General features: G+C 42.3%; 1 protein-coding gene across 3 annotated transcripts in view; it reads left to right on the top strand.

Moving 5' to 3' along the window:
- The window catches only part of fstl5 (follistatin-like 5), a 570,108-nt gene that overhangs the window by 551,135 nt on the left and 1,473 nt on the right, over positions 1 to 17,500 (top strand). The gene's annotated exons all lie outside the window — the stretch shown is intronic.

The raw sequence follows: 17,500 nt of genomic DNA, 5'->3' as shown, positions 1-17,500 counted from the left end.
AGTAAAAAATATCAGTCAAAGGCTGGACCCTCGGGAAGGGGTCCAGACTGAGTCCAAGGGAAAAAAACTAATTTAGTATAGCACACATAAACATGTTACATATAATCACAACAACTCGCAACAGAGGGGGGGGGGTTGGGGTCCTGGAGGTCGACTGCTGCTATAACGCGCTACTAGCCATCCATAACCCCGAAGAGGAATTAAGCAGTGGTGGTGAGGGGCGTTTGGATGGGGGTGGGAAGTGTGTTTGTGTATATGCCCATTGTCTTTGGGTGAAGTGTAAATGTTCATAAGCCCAGAGTCGTTCTGCATGCAAATGCAAGCAAAGTTCGATTCCCAGGTGTCGTTGAGGAGGGGAGGAGGAAGGGAGGTCAAAAAGCATCCATCTTTGAAATTCCTCAGGGTATGATTACAGAACAGCCTGTTCCTGTCTCAAGGCCATTCAGGGGAGTCAATTTGTAGATAAGGATTTTTGTTTTTTCTCAAACAGGCATTAACAATGACTTGTCTGTTCTATCCGTCCATGCTGGCTCTCATATCAAAACCTTACTTTACAGCAAGCCTTTCCATGATGTGATCCATCTTGCGATTCAGTTCAGAAATCGCCCCAGACTGTGATCCCACAGCCCGGCCCAAACCTTCCATTGCGACGAACAGCCGTTGGGCTCCTTGAGTGGCTGCCATCCTCATACGAATTTTACGATACACCAGAGCAATGACCAGCCCAATCAGCAGGTGCCCCACGATCACGGTTCCAAATAGGTAGATGTCTTCCACGTCCTCGATGGAAAGGACTGAGAGGCACATGCTTCTCCATTTATCCCAGGAATCTCTCGCGTACCCCACAGCAATGGTTCCATCAGGGCAGCCAGGCTCCCCTGAACCTGTTTTCCTCATCGAAAAGATTGTGTCAATAGAATCGAGAGTCCAGCTAATCAATACCATGTCTGATGATTAGATTTGGAGGACAGCGCAAAGAAAGAGGCTTCCAAAAAAGTTTAGACAAGACAAGACAAAAAAAGAGAGCGCAAGCCAGGAAAAGACAGGAGGAGAAAAAATGCGTCCGCCCCTCACCAGGCAAGACAGGGAACTTTAATGGCGATAAATCACATTTTTGTTCACTGATAACTCAAAATTAATCATGATAATTATTATTTGTATTATTATTAAATTGTTTTTTTTTGAGAAAGTACAATTTGAAAGAAAAATAAACAGCCTGCATGTTATCAGTGTCAACATTTCAACTTGTTCTCGTTACATTGCATCTTTTTGCTCTTTTATTCCACGTTTTTATGTTTTTTTTTTTTTTTGTAATTGTATTTTTAGAAAGTGCTGCAGACCGTTGAAAAAATGACTCCCACGCCACACTTTGGAAACCCTTGGTTTAAACTTTTACACTTTGTTATTACACTTTCCCTGTAAACATTATATTATTTTGTATTTTTTTACAAACCCCAAAAGCAGTGAAGTTGTCACGTTGTGTAAATGGTAAATAAAAAGAGAATACAATGATTTGCCAATCATTTTCAACTTAAATTCAATTGAATAGACTGCAAAGACAAGATACTTAATGTTCGAAATGGAAAACTTTGTTATTTTTTGCAAATATTAGGTCTTTTGGAATTTGATGCCTGCAACATGTTTCAAAAAAGCTGGCACAAGTGGCAAGAAAGAGTGAGAAAGTTGAGGAATGCTCATCAAAGACTTATTTGGAACATCCCACAGGTGAACAGGCTAATTGGGAACAGGTGGGTGCCATGATTGGGTATAAAAGCAGCTTCCATGAAATGCTCAGTCATTCCCAAACAAGGACGGGGCGAGGGTCACTACTTTGTCAACAAATACCTGAGCAAATTGTTTAAGAACAACATTTCTCAACCAGCTATTGCAAGGAAATTAAGGATTTCACCATCTACGCTCCGTAATATCATCAAAATGTTCAGAGAATCTGGAGAAATCACTGCACGTAAGCCATGATAATACACACATTGGATCCCTTGGTACTGCATCAAAAAGCGACATCAGTGTGTAAAGGATATCCCCACATGGTCACAGGAACACTTTAGAAAACCACAGTCAGTAACTACAGTTGGTCGCTACATCTGTAAGTGCAAGTTAAAACTCTCTTATGGAAGGCGAAAACCATTTATCAACAACACTCAGAAACGCCGTCGGCTTCGCTGGGCCTGAGCTCATCTAAGATGGACTGATACAAAGTGGAAAAGTGTTCCGTGGTCTGATGAGTCCACATTTCAAATTGTTTTTGGAAACTGTGGATGTCGTGTCCTCCGGACCAAAGAGGAAAATAACCATCCGGATTGTTCTAGGCGCAAAGTGTAAAAGGCAGCATGTGTGATGGTATGGGGGTGTATTAGTGACCAAGACATGGGTAACTTACACATGCTGAAAGGTACATACAGCTTTTGGAGCAACATATGTTGCCATCCAAGCAACGTTATGCTGGACGCCCCTGCTTATTTCAGCAAGACAATGCCAAGCACAGCGTGGCTTCATAGTAAAAGAGTGCGAGTACTAGACTGGCCTGCCTGTAGTCCAGACATTGAAAATGAACAACTTAAACTATACATCAAGCAAGAATGGGAAATAATTCCACTTCAAAAATGTGTCTCCTCAGTTCCTAAACATTTACTGAGTGTTGTTAAAAGGAAAGGCCATGTAACACACTGGTAAAAATGCCCCTGTGACAATTTTTTTGCAATGTTTGGCTGCCATTAAATTCTAAGTTAATGATTATTTGCATTAAAAAACCAACAAAGTTTCTCAGTGTGAACATGAAATATGTTGTCTTTGCAGTCTATTCAATTGAATATAAGTTGAAAAGGATTTGCAAATCATTGTATTCTCTTTTTATTTACCATTTACACAACGTGACAACTTCACTGCTTTTGGGCTTTTGTTACCAGCTAAGCAGTTTTTTGATCCATTACATACTTCAAAATGAACCTTAAAAGCCACTGTGATTAATGCGTACTGTTACTGATTGGTGCACCTTTCCCCAAGCTCCAAACCTTATCTTGGTAAAGGGAATAAAAAAATGGCAAAACATTTATTTAAACGTAAGACACAATAAAGTGTGAAGTGTGAATTATATGTATATAGCGCTTTTCTCTAGTGACTTAAAGCGCTTTTACATAGTGAAACCCAATATCTAAGTTACATTTAAACCAGTGTGGGTGGACACTGGGAGCAGGTGGGTAACGTGTCTGGCCCAAGGACACAACGGCAGAGACTCGGATGGCAGAAGCGGGGATCGAACCTGGAACCCTCAAGTTGCTGGCACGGCCACTCTACCAACTGAGCTATACTGCCCCATTCTGTCACAGTCATCCAGACTGTGACAGAATGATCCAACCAGTGTGTGACCCGTGGGGATTTCTATCACCCATGGGCTTGACAAGATTTTTGCCCTGATAACAAAGTTTTTATCTCGGGATTGTGACGCTTCCTGGAGTCTTTTGCTAATGTGATAGCGGCGTCGCAATATCTCTCCTTATTTACTTTATTGACTCTGCTGCAAAGTTACATTTCTGTATTTATTTCTGCTTGTGCAGCCGTCACAGCAGCCCCAGATGACAAATGGCAGTCAGCAGACTGACAAGTCGGGACTGAAATGCCGTCATTGGGTTTTATGTAAAAGATTGTTTACCGTCCTCTAAAGCCAAGCACTTCAATCAATGTCTTATCTTCTGGGTGACGCGTACGGGGCGAGAAAAGACGAGTTCTGACGGCCGCCGTGACCCGTAGCAGACTGCGGCGGGCGACGCAATCTGCGGATCAATGATTGCCTCGACGGGGCTGATAATGTGCTCTGTGTCTCCGGCGCTGCCTGCTTTGTGTTCAAACGGCATAAAAGATGACGAACGACGTCGAGATTGAGCCGACCGTCAGCCTCCGTCGGCCCGCTCGTTGAATTCTGGCCTACCGTGTGCTGCTGTCAGAGTGCAACGCTCCGTTCACACATTCTGCACAGTCTTTGGCCGTGTATATTTGATGAGGTAAGACGGTGCAACAGAGACAAGACTGCACTCAGGTGTCAGCGGCCCCAATGTGTAATTGAAGTGCTTGGATGCACTCCCTTAAAAGAGATGTTTGAAACCGTTCGCCTACAATTTTTTCCGGACCATAGGGCACACCGGATTATAACGCGCACTGCCAATGAGCGGGTCTATCCAGGTTTTTTTTTCATATATAAGGTGCACCGGATTATATAGGCATCTGTCCATCAGCAGTGACGATGGGTTGCGCCTGGGGGAGTTCTTCCTCCCACCAACGTAGCTGGCGCAAATCGGGTAGAGCTGAGGACTGCCAGCTTCCGTGTTGTTTCCTCCCTTTAATAATAATAATAATAATAATAATAATAATAATATATCTTATTTGTAAAAAGCACTTTACATTGAGTAAACAACCTCAAAGTGCTACAGTGTATTAAAATAATAATAATTATTAATTAATTAATTAATTTAAAAAAAACATATATATATATATAAAATTTAAAAAAATAAAAACTAGAACAGTAAAATAGCTAAAACTAGTATGCATATATCTAAAAAAAAAAAAAGGCTTTTTTTTTTTTGTGTGTGGTGTTCGGGTCTGTGGGACCCGTTTTCGATTTTCATTAAAAGAAAAATGATACAATTATTTAATTTTTCAAACTGACACTCACTGGCTTTGGCTCATTTTCTGTGAAGAACATATATCAGAATACATATTTAACGACCACACACCATACACACCCCCCCTACACATTTATATGACATATAAGATTTCCGGGTCCACTGGACCCGGGGCTAATAGAAGTGTGGAAATTGATGTTCTGTGTACCACACACACACAAACACACACACACACACACACACACACACACACACACACACACACACACACACACACACACACACACACACACACACACACACACACACACACACACACAGCAGGCCTAGACAGGAGGAGGACAGAGTGCAGGTACACAGAACATCAGAGGGTCAAATGTGCGAGAAAATGAGAGCAGACAGTGTTGACAAACAATGTTGCAACCTTGTGTGGGAACCGCAGGTGCAGAAACACAAAAGAAGAGTCCCTGTAGGATGCAGAAACTGGCAGAGAAATGTCCATGCGACGTTCATATTGTTGTTACTCAGCCAGTTGTTTATTGGGATAAGGTAAACATCCGTTCAGTATTTTAACATAAAAGTGTTTGATTGTGAGGCATTAAAAGACACCAAATGCAACGGGTCCATCAGACCCACAAACACTGGCTGAGTAACAACTATATGAACACCACACAAGGGTTAAAAAAGAAGAGTTTTTAAGCCTTTTTTAAAAGCATCCATAGTCTGTGGTGCCCTCAGGTGGTCAGGGAGAGCATTCCACAGACTAGGAGCGGCGGAGCAGAAAGCCTGGTCTCCCATTGTTCGTAGCTTTGTCCTCGGAGGTTGGAGGAGGTTAGCCTGTCCGGAGCGGAGGTGTCGTGTGGAGGATTTGGGGGTTAGTAGTTCTTTAAAGTAGAGGGGTGCATTTCCATGGAGGCACTGGTGGGTTAGTAGGGAGAATTTGAATTCAATCATGAGTGGAACAGGAAGCCAGTGAAGGGATTTGAGAGTTGGTGTGATATGGTCATATTTCCGCACTCTCATCAGGATCCTATAAGGGGGAGTCTGGAGTAAACTCTCTGTGGCGCTTGCCTGGGCAGAAAATATGGACATCCTGGGTTACCCAGTCATCAAGATCCCCCTCTCGGCCGTGTCGATGTGGCCAAGAGAGGAGCAAGGCAATACGTCTGGCATCGGCTTGGCTGCAGGAGCTGCTGGGAGAGGGTCAGCAATGACACCCAGCCGCCTCAGGGGCTCCACTCCTGATTTTCTGTCTGGGTTTACTCCCATAGCCTTTCCTTCTCCCACCGGATTATAAGGCACATTAAAGGAGTCATATTATTATCCATCCATCCATCCATCCATTTTCTATCGCTTGTCCCGTTCGGGGTCGCAGGGGATGCTGGAGCCTATCTCAGCTGCATTCAAGTGGAAGGCGGTGGAGGCTCCTCTATGGGGTCTTAGGACACTAGAAGGTTAACCCCTTTACCACTCTTACCCCAGGTGGCCTTTGGCAAAGGCCTAGTACCTGACTGCCCCCTAGCCAGGGATACGGTGAAGACCTCAACGGCGGAGCAGGCGGAAGACGGTAGATGTAAGAACTACCACAGCGGCTGCGATGGCGGAAGAAGGCTGCAGCAGAAAAGGGTCCCCAGTCGTCTTGTACTCCATGCCACTGGACCCTGACCCCATTCTGTCAAGGATCGTGTGGTGACTGTCTGTGCACCAGTCTCCCCACGTTAAACAAAGTCATGCACAGGCATCCTCCATAAAGGCATACACCCCTACCAGGAGGATCGTCATACTCGTTCGAGTGACCGCCGATGATGATGACACCCTGGACAAGTCACCACCTCATCACAGAGCCAACACAGATAGACAACATTCACACTCACATTCACACAATAGGGACCATTTAGTGTTGCCAATGAATCTATCCCCAGGTGCATGTCTTTGGAGGTGGGAGGGTCCTCTCCCCAGGTGCATGTCTTTGGAGGTGGGAGGGGCCTATCCCCAGGTGCATGTCTTTGGAGGTGGGAGGGTCCTCTCCCCAGGTGCATGTCTTTGGAGGTGGGAGGGGCCTATCCCCAGGTGCATGTCTTTGGAGGTGGGAGGGGCCTATCCCCAGGTGCATGTCTTTGGAGGTGGGAAGGGCCTATCCCCAGGTGCATGTCTTTGGAGGTGGGAGGGACCTATCCCCAGTTGCATGTCTTTGGAGGTGGGAAGGGCCTATCCCCAGGTGCATGTCTTTGGAGGTGGGAGGAGCCTATCCCCAGGTGCATGTCTTTGGAGGTGGGAGGAGCCTATCCCCAGGTGCATGTCTTTGGAGGTGGGAAGGGCCTATCCCCAGTTGCATGTCTTTGGAGGTGGGAAGGGCCTATCCCCAGGTGCATGTCTTTGGAGGTGGGAGGAGCCTATCCCCAGGTGCATGTCTTTGGAGGTGGGAGGAGCCTATCCCCAGGTGCATGTCTTCGGAGGTGGGAGGAAGCCAAAGTAACCCACACAGTCACGGGGAGAACATGCAAACTCCACACAGAAAGATCCCGAGCCCAGGATCGAACCCTGGACCTTCGTATTGTGAGGCAGACGCACTAACCCCTCCTCCACCGTGCTGCTCATATTATTATTATTTTTCTCTAAACGTAAAAGACTTCCTTGTGGTCAAAATCAGTGTTTTTTAACCTTTTTTGAGCCAAGGCACATTTGTTGCATTGAAAAAATGCGGAGGCACACCACCAGCAGAAATCAATATTAAATGAAACTCAGTTGACAGTAAAAAGTTGTTGTCGCAATTGTTGGATATGACTTTAAAGCATAACCAAGCATGCATCACTATAGCTCTTGTCTCAAAGTAGGTGTACCGTCACCACCTGTCACATCACACCCTGACTTATTTGGACTTGTTTTGCTTTTTTCCTGTGTGTAAAGTTTTAGTTCTTGTCTTGCGCTCCTATTTTGGTGGCTTTTTCTCTTTTGTTGGTATTTTCCTGTAGCAGTTTCATGTCTTCCTTTGAGCGATATTTCCCGCATCTACTTTGTTTTAGCAATCAAGTATATTTCAGTTGTTTTTATCCTTCATTGTGGGGACATTGTTGATTGTCATGTCATGTTCGGATGTACATTGTGGACGCCGTCTTTGCTCCGCAGTAAGTATTTGCTGTCGTCCAGCATTCTGTTTTCGTTGACTTTGTAACCTGTTCAGTTTTAGTTTCGTTCTGCATAGCCTTCCCTAAGCTTCAATGCCTTTTCTTAGGGGCACTCACCTTTTGTTTATATTTGATTTAAGCATTAGACACCTTTTTACCTGCACACTGCCTACCACTGTTTCCGACATCTACAAAGCAATTAGCTACCGGCTGCCACCTACTGATATGGAAGAGTATTACACGGTTACTCTGCCGAGCTCTAGACAGCACCGACACTCAACAACAACACATCATTTGCAGACTATAATTACTGGTTTGCAAAAAATATTTTTAACCCAAATAGGTGAAATGAGATAATCTCCCACGGCACACCAGACTGTATCTGGTGGTTGAAAAACACTGATCTACATAACATGTAATGGTGGTTCTTTGGTCAAAATGTTGCATAGATGATGTTTTACACATCATCTTCAAGTCGCTTTGTGACAGTCTCTTCAGGATGCGCCGTTTTGTGGGCGGTCTTATTTACGTGCCTCCACTTGGACAGCTTCTTCTCCTTGTCATCTTTGTTGTAGCGGTGTAGCGTGCAAGGACGGGGGTGGAAGAAGTGTCAAAAGATGGAGCTAACTGTTTTAATGACATTCATACTTTACTTCAATCAATAACGGAGCAGCATCTCCTCATCTGTGGTTAACTAGTGCAACAACAACACCCGAAATGTGTCCCGTGGAAAAACCGTCCTACCGGAACTCTCTAAAAACTAAAGTTCCTTGGGTGAATAATTTAAAGTCACGATACCGGTATGTTTTAGTGCTTTCATGGCGAGGTTACTGACGGATATAAGTAAGGACTTTACACTACTTTACAAACCCCATTTCCATGTAAGTTGGGAAATTGTGTTAGATGTAAATATAAACGGAATACAATGATTTGCAAATAGTTTTCAACCCATATTCAGTTGAATATGCTACAAAGACAACATATTTGATGTTCAAACTGATAAACATTTTTTTTTTGCAAATAATCATTAACTTTAGAATTTGATGCCAGCAACACGTGACAAAGAAGTTGGGAAAAATGGCAATAAATACTGATAAAGTTGAGGAATGCTCATCAAACACTTATTTGGAACATTCCACAGGTGAACAGGCAAATTGGGAACAGGTGGGTGCCATGATTGGGTATAAAAGTAGATTCCATGAAATGCTCAGTCATTCACAAACAAGGATGGGGCGAGGGTCACCACTTTGTCAACAAATGCGTGAGCAAATTGTTGAACAGTTTAAGAAAAACCTTTCTCAACCAGCTATTGCAAGGAATTTAGGGATTTCACCATCTACGGTCCGTAACATCATCAAAGGGTTCAGAGCATCTGCAGAAATCACTGCACGTAAGCAGCTAAGCCCGTGACCTGCGATCCCTCAGACTGTACTGCATCAACAAGCGACATCAGTGTGTAAAGGATATCACCACATGGGCTCAGAAACACTTCAGAAACTCACTGTCAGTAACTACAGTTGGTCGCTACATCTGTAAGTGCAAGTTAAAACTCTCCTATGCAAGGCGAAAACTGTTTATCAACAACACCCAGAAACGCCGTTGGCTTCGCTGGGCTTGAGCTCATCTAAGATGGACTGATACAAAGTGGAAAAGTGTTCTGTGGTCTGACGAGTCCACAATTCAAATTGTTTTTGGAAACTGTGGACGTCGTATCCTCCGGACCAAAGTGGAAAATAACCATCCGGATTGTTCTAGGGTCAAAGTGTAAAAGGCAGCATGTGTGATGGTATGGGGGTGTATTAGTGCCCAAGACATGGGTAACTTACACATCTATGAAGGCGCCATTAATGCTGAAAGGTACATACAGGTTTTGGAGCGACATATGTTGCCATCCAAGCAACGTTACCATGGACGCCCCTGCTTATTTCAGCAAGACAATGCCAAGCCACGTGTTACATCAACGTGGCTTCATAGTAAAAGAGTGCGGGTACTAGACTGGCCTGCCTGTAGTCCAGACCTGTCTCCCATTGAAAATGTGTGGCGCATTATGAAGCCTAAAATACCACAACGGAGACCTCCGGACTGTTGAACAACTTAAGCTGTACATCAAGCAAGAATGGGAAATAATTCCACCTGAGAAGCTTCAAAAATGTGTCTCCTCAGTTCCCAAACGTTTACTGAGTGTTGTTAAAAGGAAATGTCATGTAACACAGTGGTGAACATGCCCTTTCCCAACTACTTTGGCACGTGTTGCAGCCATGAAATTCAAAGTTAATTATTATTTGCAGAACAAAAATAAAGTTTATGAGTTTGAACATCAAATATGTTGTCTTTGTGTGGCATTCAACTGAATATGGGTTGAAAATGATTTGCAAATCATTGTATTCCGTTTATATTTCCATCTAACACAATTTCCCAACTCATATGGAAACGGGGTTTGTATATTAGAAATGACAACAGTGGAGGATGAATGTCACATAACAACAAGATAGAGAAATAGAAGAAACTTATGGACTACGGTGTCGGCACAGACTAAGAAAATGGCAGGTGCTCGCAAATTTTCAGGACTTATGCAGATCCCGAAAACACATCAGCAGGTACCAGAAGGAAAGAAAAGTTGCTCTCGCATAATAATGCAAAACAAAATGTCAGATAATATATCTGCTAGTGGGTGTCATTTTGCGGTCCTTATACACACACCACAAAAATACTTGTATCTCTTACTACAGTAGCCGTAATGGGCTGACAATCCATCAAGCGGTGCGGCTTCAAAGTCATACTAAAACATTTTGACAAATTTTTGAGTGCCGTGTGTAATGTTCTTTATTTTCAATGGAACATTTAAAGTTTTAGTGTTGTTTACTGGCGTCATATTGCAGTTCAGTCTACACGTATCTCTTATGTGTGACTGCCATCATATTGCAGTCTTCACGTATCTCTTGTGTGTGACTGCCATTATATTGCAGTCTTCACGTATCTCTTATGTGTGACTGCCATCATATTGCAGTCAACACGTATCTCTTATGTGTGACTGCCATCATATTGCAGTCAACACGTATCTCTTATGTGTGTCTGCCATTATATTGCAGTCTACACGTATCTCTTATGTGTGACTGCCATTATATTGCAGTCTACACGTATCTCTTATGTGTGACTGCCATCATATTGCGGTCTACACGTATTTCTTATGTGTGACTGCCATCATATTTTGACAGTCAACACGTATCTCTTATGTGTGACTGCCATCATATTGCAGTCTACACGTATCTCTTATGTGTGTCTGCCATTATATTGCAGTCTACACGTATCTCTTATGTGTGACTGCCATCATATTGCAGTCTGCATGTATCTCTTATGTGTGACTGCCATTATATTGCAGTCTACACGTATCTCTTATGTGTGACTGCCATCATATTGCAGCCTACATGTATCGCTCATGTGTGACTGCCATCATATTGCAGTCTACACGTATCTCTTATGTGTGACTGCCATCATCATATGGCAGTCTCCATGTATCTCTTATGTGTGACTGCCATCATATTGCAGTCTACACATATCTCTTATGTGTGACTGCCATCATATGGCAGTCTCCATGTATCTCTTATGTGTGACTGCCATATCTCCACATATCTCTTATGTGTGACTGCCATCATATTGCAGTCTACACGTATATCATATGTGTAACTGCCATCATATTACAATCTACACGTATCTCTTATGTGTGACTGCCATCATATTGCAGTCTACACGTATCTCTTATGTGTGACTGTCATCATATTGCATTCTACACGTATCTCTTATGTGTGACTGCCATCATATTGCAGTCTACACGTATCTCTTATGTGTGCCTGCCATCATATTGCAGTCTACACGTATCTTTTATGTGTGACTGCCATCATATTGCAGTCAACACGTATCTCTTATGTGTGACTGCCATCATATTGCAGTCTACACGTATCTCTTATGTGTGACTGCCATTATATTGCAGTCTACACCTATCTCTTATGTGTGACTGCCATCATATTGCAGTCTACACATATCTCTTATGTGTGACTGCCATCATATTGCAATCTTCACGTATCTCTTATGTGTGACTGCCATTAAATTGCAGTCTACACGTATCTCTTATGTGTGACTGCCATTATATTGCAGTCTACACGTATCTCTTATGTGTGACTGCCATATCTCCACATATCTCTTATGTATTACTGCCATCGTATTGCAGTCTACATGTATATCGTATGTGTGACTGCCATCATATTACAGTCTACACGTATGTCTTATGTGTGACTGCCATCATATGACAGTCTCCATGTATCTCTTATGTGTGACTGCCATATCTCCACATATCTCTTATGTGTGACTGCCATCGTAATGCAGTCTACACGTACCTCTTATGTGTGACTGCCATCATATTGCAGTCTACACGTATCTCTTCTGTGTGACTGCCATCATATTGCAGTCTTCACATATCTGTTATGTGTGACTGCCTTCATATTGCAGTCTACACGTATCTCTTATGTGTGACTGCCATCATATTGCAGCCTACATGTATCGCTCATGTGTGACTGCCATCATATTGCAGTCTACACGTATCTCTTATGTGTGACTGCCATCATCATATGGTAGTCTCCATGTATCTCTTATGTGTGACTGCCATCATATTGCAGTCTACACGTATCTCTTATGTGTGACTGCCATCATATTGCAGTCTACACATATATTGTATATGTGACTGCCATCATAATACAATCTACACGTATCTTTTATGTGTGACTGCCATCATATTGCAGTCTACACATATCTCTTATGTGTGACTGCCATCATAATGCAGTCTACATGTATATCGTATCTGTGACTGCCATCATATTACAGTCTACACGTATCTCGTATGTGTGACTGCCATCATATGACTGTCTCCATTTATCTCTTATGTGTGACTGCCATATCTCCACATATCTCTTATGTGTGACTGCCATCGTATTGCAGTCTACATGTATATCGTATGTGTGACTGCCATCATATTACAGTCTACACGTATCTCTTATGTGTGACTGCCATCATATGACAGTCTCCATGTTTCTCTTATGTGTGACTGCCATATCTCCACATATCTCTTATGTGTGACTGCCATCGTATTGTAGTCTACATGTTTATCGTACATGTGATTGCCATCATATTACAGTCTACACGTACCTCTTATGTGTGACTGCCATCCTATTGCAGTCTACACGTATCTCTTATGTGTGACTGCCATCATATTGCAGTCAACACGTATCTCTTATGTGTGACTGCCATTATATTGCAGTCTACACGTATCTCTTGTGTGTGACTGCCATTATATTGCAGTCTTCACGTATCTCTTATGTGTGACTGCCATCATATTGCAGTCAACACGTATCTCTTATGTGTGACTGCCATCATATTGCAGTCAACACGTATCTCTTATGTGTGACTGCCATTATATTGCAGTCTACACGTATCTCTTATGTGTGACTGCCATCATATTGCGGTCTACACGTATTTCTTATGTGTGACTGCCATCATATTTTGACAGTCAACACGTATCTCTTATGTGTGACGGCCATCATATTGCAGTCAACACGTATCTCTTATGTGTGACTGCCATTATATTGCAGTCTACACGTATCTCTTGTGTGACTGCCATTATATTGCAGTCTTCACGTATCTCTTATGTGTGACTGCCATCATATTGCAGTCAACACGTATCTCTTATGTGTGACTGCCATCATATTGCAGTCAACACGTATCTCTTATGTGTGACTGCCATTATATTGCAGTCTACACGTATCTCTTATGTGTGACTGCCATCATATTGCGGTCTACACGTATTTCTTGTGTGACTGCCATCATATTTTGACAGTCAACACGTATCTCTTATGTGTGACTGCCATCATATTGCAGTCTACACGTATCTCTTATGTGTGTCTGCCATTATATTGCAGTCTACACATATCTCTTATGTGTGACTGCCATCATATTGCAGTCTGCACGTATCTCTTATGTGTGACTGCCATTATATTGCAGTCTACACGTATCTCTTATGTGTGACTGCCATCATATTGCAGCCTACATGTATCGCTCATGTGTGACTGCCATCATATTGCAGTCTACACGTATCTCTTATGTGTGACTGCCATCATCATATGGCAGTCTCCATGTATCTCTTATGTGTGACTGCCATCATATTGCAGTCTACACATATCTCTTATGTGTGACTGCCATCATATGGCAGTCTCCATGTGTCTCTTATGTGTGACTGCCATATCTCCACATATCTCTTATGTGTGACTGCCATCATATTGCAGTCTACACGTACATCATATGTGTAACTGCCATCATATTACAATCTACATGTATCTCTTATGTGTGACTGCCATCATATTGCAGTCTACACGTATCTCTTATGTGTGACTGTCATCATATTGCATTCTACACGTATCTCTTATGTGTGACTGCCATCATATTGCAGTCTACACGTATCTCTTATGTGTGCCTGCCATCATATTGCAGTCTACACGTATCTTTTATGTGTGACTGCCATCATATTGCAGTCAACACGTATCTCTTATGTGTGACTGCCATTATATTGCAGTCTACACGTATCTCTTATGTGTGACTGCCATCATATTGCAGTCTACACGTATCTCTTATGTGTGACTGCCATCATATTGCAGTCTTTACGTATCTCTTATGTGTGACTGCCATTAAATTGCAGTCTACACGTATCTCGTATGTGTTACTGCCATTATATTGCAGTCTACACGTATCTCTTATGTGTGACTGCCATATCTCCACATATCTCTTATGTATTACTGCCATCGTATTGCAGTCTACATGTATATCGTATGTGTGACTGCCATCATATTACAGTCTACACGTATGTCTTTTGTGTGACTGCCATCATATGACAGTCTCCATGTATCTCTTATGTGTGACTGCCATATCTCCACATATCTCTTATGTGTGACTGCCATCGTAATGCAGTCTACACGTACCTCTTATGTGTGACTGCCATCATATTGCAGTCTACACGTATCTCTTATGTGTGACTGCCATCATATTGCAGTCTTCACATATCTGTTATGTGTGACTGCCTTCATATTGCAGTCTACACGTATCTCTTATGTGTGACTGCCATCATATTGCAGCCTACATGTATCGCTCATGTGCAGTGTTGGGTTAGTTACTGAAAACCAGTAACTAGTTACAGTTACTAGTTACTTTATTTCAAAAGTAACTCAGTTACTAACTCAGTTACTTAAACCAAAAAGTAATGCGTTACTGTGAAAAGTAACTATTTAGTTACTTATATATATATTTTTTAATTTTTTTAAGGCCCCATTTAATGCCCTTTTAGCCTTCATTTTAGTACTGTTATTGCACTGGAGAATAATACAATCTGTTGTTCAACTTGACATGCATTTGCATCATTGAACTCTGCTAAGCAATGTGCTCTACATACAACACACAAAGACAAAGATATGTTTTAAAGGGCCAATTTGTTTCAGACCAGAACAAATTGACAAAACTATTTTAAGTAGCTGCAACTTAACATACATAAGTAACAAACAGCATAATAACAACATAGCTGTAAAACAAGAAAGGCACACACTACATACATAAAGCCTAACCAGGCGTTTTCTCAAGGAATTCTGAAATAAAATCATGTCTGAAGCCCAGAACACTCTACACATTTCCCCACTTAGTTTAGAGAAAAGGAAATATTAGCCTGGCCCACTAGTATCCCTCTTTAGGTTTGTGAACTTTATAGTCTAAACATTTAGAGTGATGTGATAATCAAACACTCTAAAAGTTTAAAATGAAAGAGTATATAAGAGAATTGACAGAGTGTGTGTACCTTCACGTGTGTAGTGCCTCGTTAAAATCCAGCCGCTGTTGGAGGTGGAGGTGAAGTGTGTGTCTCTTTACTAGCTTCGTCGAAGCATGTTGTTTTTGTCGCTGTTTCAGCATATTTGAAACTTACATTCAGCTAAAATGTTCTTTTCTTTGTGGTCGATAAAAGAAACGTACTGAAAATATCTCCATTTTAAGAAACTCGGCTTCGGGGTTCGCCATGACGTCTTGATAGTAGACACAGACACGCCCCCTCCCACACACACACACTCACACACACACACGTACACACAGACAGCGCGCGGCGCGCCTCTTTTTCGTCGCCTCTTCAGCAGCGACACTCAGATCTTCTCAGTTTCTAGCCGATACTACATAAAAAATAACGCAAAATAACGCAGTAACGCATCATGTAGTAACGGTAACGGAGTTACTGAATATAAAAAATAACGCGTTAGATTACTAGTTACCGCCGATAGTAACGGCGTTACAGTAACGCGTTACTTTGTAACGCGTTAGTCCCAACACTGCTCATGTGTGACTGCCATCATATTGCAGTCTACACGTATCTCTTATGTGTGACTGCCATCATCATATGGCAGTCTCCATGTATCTCTTATGTGTGACTGCCATCATATTGCAGTCTACACGTATCTCTTATGTGTGACTGCCATCATATTGCAGTCTACACATATATTGTATATGTGACTGCCATCATAATACAATCTACACGTATCTTTTATGTGTGACTGCCATCATATTGCAGTCTACACATATCTCTTATGTGTGACTGCCATCATAATGCAGTCTACATGTATATCGTATCTGTGACTGCCATCATATTACAGTCTACACGTATCTCGTATGTGTGACTGCCATCATATGACAGTCTCCATTTATCTCTTATGTGTGACTGCCATATCTCCACATATCTCTTATGTGTGACTGCCATCGTATTGCAGTCTACATGTATATCGTATGTGTGACTGCCATCATATTACAGTCTACACGTATCTCTTATGTGTGACTGCCATCATATGACAGTCTCCATGTTTCTCTTATGTGTGACTGCCATATCTCCACATATCTCTTATGTGTGACTGCCATCGTATTGTAGTCTACATGTTTATCGTACGTGTGATTGCCATCATATTACAGTCTACACGTACCTCTTATGTGTGACTGCCATCCTATTGCAGTCTACACGTATCTCTTTTGTGTGATTGCCATCATATTGCAGTCTACACATATCTCTTATGTGTGACTGCCTTCATATTGCAGTCTACACGTATCTCTTATCTCACACTTATCATTACACCATGTACCAAATAAAATTGCTTCGAGGTCGGTAAGCACCACCAAAATAATTGCGTACATTAGGTGCACTGGCACTGTCGAGTTTTGAGAAAATGAAAGGATTTTAAGTGCGCCTAATAGTCCGAAAAATACGGTACACCATTTTTTTTTGCACAACTTTGGGGAACAAAATAACATTCGGCTGAGTTCAGCCAGGAGCAGCTAGGGAATAATCACTCAATCCCCAAAATTGGAAGACTTGAATTTGTTTAATTTCAATGTAGCCGTCAACATCCTTGACAATTCAGACGAATCTGGTTCTTATATTCTTGATCACATTTTAGACAACAATAAAGGCTGCTGCTACTTGAAAGGTCCGAGGGTGCTTCACATTGTTGTTGTTGTTGTTCAGAAGGAGAAGCCAATTTGTCACCAAAGTCCAGGATTTTGCTCGGTGAAGAAAGATCGGAGTGAAGGCTTGATGATTTTAGAACCAAGTCATCGAGTCTTTCGGGTGCAGGGACAGAAATATCCGTAATAGTTATTGATTCCATCTTCTGTGTTGTCTCT

Source organism: Nerophis lumbriciformis, linkage group LG16 (genome assembly GCF_033978685.3).
Source record: "Nerophis lumbriciformis linkage group LG16, RoL_Nlum_v2.1, whole genome shotgun sequence".
Lineage (NCBI taxonomy): Eukaryota > Metazoa > Chordata > Actinopteri > Syngnathiformes > Syngnathidae > Nerophis > Nerophis lumbriciformis.
This window is presented reverse-complemented; position numbering and strand designations above follow the sequence as displayed.